This window comes from Eubalaena glacialis, chromosome 15, assembly GCF_028564815.1.
Source record: "Eubalaena glacialis isolate mEubGla1 chromosome 15, mEubGla1.1.hap2.+ XY, whole genome shotgun sequence".
Classification (NCBI taxonomy): Eukaryota; Metazoa; Chordata; class Mammalia; order Artiodactyla; family Balaenidae; genus Eubalaena; species Eubalaena glacialis.
Genome location: NC_083730.1, coordinates 59,411,042 through 59,415,571, shown reverse-complemented (window position 1 = coordinate 59,415,571; position 4,530 = coordinate 59,411,042). Strand labels below are relative to the sequence as shown.

The 4,530-nt window shown below is 37.3% G+C and overlaps 1 non-coding gene across 1 annotated transcript; it reads right to left on the bottom strand.

Annotated features, from left to right (window-relative positions):
• Positions 1–3,676: 3,676 nt before the first annotated feature.
• TRNAA-AGC (transfer RNA alanine (anticodon AGC)) lies at positions 3,677–3,748 on the bottom strand. The gene has a single exon. It is a non-coding gene; the product is annotated as a tRNA-Ala (tRNA).
• Between the last annotated feature and the right edge of the window lie 782 nt (positions 3,749–4,530).

The following is a 4,530-nucleotide window of genomic DNA, read 5'->3' as shown; positions in this document are numbered from 1 at the left end:
ATTATAATAAAAGAAACAGGCTAAAAGAGGTTAACGTTACTAGTCAAAGGAACATTACAAGTAGGTGGAGCTGCTGAGTTTAAACCCAATGTGTCTGACTCCAAATCCTGCAATCTTAACCACTCAACTATATTGCACAGTAATAATTTTTTAAATTAATTAATTAATCTATTTATCTTTGGCTGCATTAGGTCTTCGTTGCTGCGCGTGGGCTTTCTCTAGCTGCGGCGAGCGGGGGCTACTCTTCGTTGCGGTGCGCGGGCTTCTCAATGTGGTGGCTTCTCTTGTTGTGGAGCTTCAGTAGTTGTGGCACATGGGCTCAGTAATTGTGGCTCGCAGGCTCTAGAGCACAGGCTCAGTAGTGGTGGTGCACAGGCTTAGTTGCTCTGTGGCATGTGGGATCTTCCCAGACCGGGGCTTGAACCCATGTCCCCTGCATTGGCAGGCTGATTCTTAACCACTGCACCACCAAGGAAGGCCCTATGAAACCACTGAAATGATCAGTCTCATCTATTGGTGGCAGGAATTTAATGGTTAGACTCAGAATAAAAACTAACTCTATAGTATTACTACTTAATAATCTATTATTATTCTACTATTTCATAATATATTTAATAATTCCCATTCTATGGATCTATCCTAAGTGGGGAAAACAAAACAAATAATTAGGTACAAAGATCTTGATCACTGAATTATTTATAATATCCTTGACTGTTGAAGCATAGTACAATGGTTAAATACATTATATTTTTATATTATTGAATATTTTATTTCTATATATTTATAATTGAATATCATATGCATGTTTTTAAATAATGCTATTATATAGCTAGATAAAATTCTATTTTAAAATAGAATTATTTTGATACATTTTATAAAAGAATTGCCTAAGAAAGAAATCTAATATACAAAATGAAGTCTGAAGGGAAATAAAATCGTAAATGAAAATAGCTCTCATATATGAGTAGAATAAATGAGTGACATTTTAATTTTCTATTTGAACAGTTATTTACCATACACACCTCTATAATGAGCACATGTTATGTTTAAAACCAGGAAAAGAACAATAAGTTTGATTTTTTAAACAAACTAAAAGCCTGATTCTCATTTATGAGTTATAGAAGAAATAAAAATAAAGGATTTTTAATAGGTTCAAAATATTAAGTATTGATAAGATCACAAAAGCAGTATTTGCTCTAGATAAGCTACCAATTGATATAGTAATACTATGCTTTTGCTGCCCAAATATGACTATTTCGGTAATAGAGGTATTATAACTTGGAATGAATCTCACTGCATTTCCACTCATTTCATGATTCTGTGAATTACCAGCAGTACTACCAGAGGAAGGAAAAACACCCAGCCCAGGTCCATGTCCCATACGCCTGATCATTTCTTTCCAAATTCTTGTGGTGATGGCTAACGTTCAGCCATGGCCAAGCATGTCCCTTTATAATTACTGCAAGAGCCTCATAGCCTATAAGGTCCTATCAGCAGGGAACCCTACTTATATTGTCTGTGTTGAACATATCTCATAGTTGAGTTTTTAACTTTAGCAATGATGCTCCTCAGGAGAAAAGGAGATGCAAAATATTCACGTCTTAGCAAAATGTCAGTTATCAGCATGTACATATTGCATCTCCCTAATGACTTGGTTTAGTAAGTGAGCAGAAAACACCACCTTGTTACTGTGAAATAGGAAAACTATGAACCAAAGCCTGACCTTTTGCATTCCCTCCATGGGAAGCCTGGCTGCGTGGCTCCTTTATGACAGCATTTAAGCATATTTAAGTATCTCTAATAGTTACAAATAGGCTTCCTAGAACCAACATCCCCCTTTATTTCTCCTCCCCCTTACCGTCAAACTTCTTGAACAATTGCATTCTCCACTTTCCCATTTCTTTCTTTTATCAAAAAAAAAAAAAAAAGCAACTTACACTGGCTTCCATCCTTAACACTCTACTGAAAGACATCTTCACTGTTACCAATAATCTTCTCATTGCTGTAACACATGGCTGACTTAAAGTTATTACTTAACATGATCTTTTTCCTATTAAGGAGTTTATTAAGAAGTAATTGACATACATGAGTGTATAAGTTTAAGGTATACAGCATGATGATTTGGTTTACATATGGTTTTTTTTTTGAAGTATAGTTGATTTACAGTGTTGTGTTGGTTTCTGCTGTACAGCAATGGTATATACATTCTTTTTCAGATTCTTTTCCCTTATAGGTTATTACAAGATACTGAATATAGTTCCCTGTGCTATACAGTAGGCCCTTGTTGTTTATCTGTATTATATATAGTAGTGTGTATCTGTTAATCCCAAGCTCCTAATTTATCCCTCCCCTCTCTTTCCCCTTTGGTAACCATAAGTTTGTTTTCTGTGTCTGTGAGCCTGTTTCTGTTTTGTAAATAAGTTCATTTGTATCTTTTTTTTAAGATTCCATATATAAGTGATATCATATGATATTTGTCTTTCTTTATCTGATTTACTTCACATAGTATGATAATCTCTAGGTCCACCCATGTTGCTGCAAACGGCATTATTTCATTCTTTTTTATGGCTGAGTAATAATCCATTGTATATATGTACCACATCTTCTTTATCCATGCACCTGCTGTTTTTTTTTTTTTTAATACATTTATTCATTTATTTTTGGCTGCGTTGGGTCTTCGTCGCTGCGCGTAGTTGCGGCAAACAGGGGCTACTCTTCATTACTATGCACGGGTCTCTCATTGTGGTGGCTTCTCTTGTCGCAGGGCACGGGCTCTGGGCCCACGGGCTTCAGTAGTTGTGGCACATAGGCTTAGTTGCTCCACGGCATGTGAGATCTTCCCGGACCAGGGCTCGAGCCCGTGTCCCCTACATTGGCAAGCAGATTCTTAACTACTGCGCCGCCAGGGAACTCCCTATCCATTTACCTGTTGATGGACATTTAGGTACTTTGTATGTCTTGGCTATTGTAAATAGTGTTGCTATGAACATTGGGGTGCAGATTTACATATGTTTTGAAATGACTATCACAGTAGGCTTAGTTAACATCTATCACCTCATATAGATACAATAAAAACAAAAGAAAAAAACTCTCCTTGTGATGAGAACGCTTAGGATCTACTCTCTAAACAACTTTCCTATACATCATGCAGCAGTGTAAATTATAGGCATTTGACACTGAAGACTTCCTTTAAAATTTGTCTATTTTCCTGGCTTCTATGACACACTGTTGTTTCTTGTTCAATTCCTTTTTATGGTTGCCTTTTCTCTGTCTTCTCTGTGAACTCTCTATCCCCTACTCTGTTTATGGCTCAGCACTCTATCTTGAACTCTGCATCTTCTCACTCTCCATGGACAGACATTCATGACCATCGAGTCACGTTTACAAATTATATAGCCTCCCTCCTACGCTCAAAATCTGAAATCGCCCGTTTTCCTACTTTGACATTTTCATTTTCAGATTGTACTGGGACCTCAAACTCAAAGCATAGAAAGCTAGTGAAAAACAAAAAGAGGCTGGGCTTCTGAGTTTGAATCTCACTTTCCCAATTTACCAGCTGTGTCACACTGGACGTATTATTTAAATAAACTCTCTGAGGCTCAGTTTCCTTATTTGAGTTTTTGGGAAGATTGACTAAGATAATGTTTTTTTTTTTGTTTTTTTAATCAATCAAAAATGCAGGTGCTGGAAATTGAACCCAGGGCCTCATGCATGCTGAGCATGTGCTCTACCACTGAGCTACACCCCCTCCTCCCTCATCTATTGTACCTGATTTGGGCCTTTTAGTGAGACCTTGCCTATGCCAACCATGGTTTGCCATTCACAGTACATTTCTAAAATGTAAACTTTCGGTTGGTAGGGACTGCTGTTGTCAGAATATGCCATGTTTTCTCACTTCCTATCATTTTATACACTGTTTCCTTGCTTTGAATATTCTTTCCTGTTCTTAAGCTCTTTTCTTTAAATTTTACCCGTCCTTCATGTCGCATAACCTCCGGAAAGGCTGCTCTGAAGTCTTAACACTTGGTCTGGTTCCCTTTCTCTGTCTTGTCCTGTGGTTGCACTTCTCACCCTGACGTGTGATCACCTCATTCTTGTGTGTGTCCCTGTTATACTGTCATCTCTGTAAGGTGAGGGACCTTTACTGATTCATCACTGTATGCCCAGAAGCTAGCAGAGTTCTGCCTGCCTTTTAAGAAGAGCTCAAAATACATTTGGAATCACACATTTAATACTTTTAAAAGGTGCAAGTCAAGAATCAGTGCTAAAAATCCTCTGCTTTCCTATAGAACCATTTTTTTTTATGTTTCTATTTTCAGTAATTTTCTCTAGCCAATGCTAATAAATGCTCTATTTGAAAACTAGTCCTATGACTAATTAGTCCAATGACACCTCTTTCAATAATGGGCTTAGTGCACTCAGGAGGCTGTCAGCAAATTCTTCTCTCATAATGAAGATCCCTTTCCTCATATGGGGGCCTGTTTTGATTTTGGTGTTGCTTTCCTCATTCAATATTTTTCTCTTCCTAAT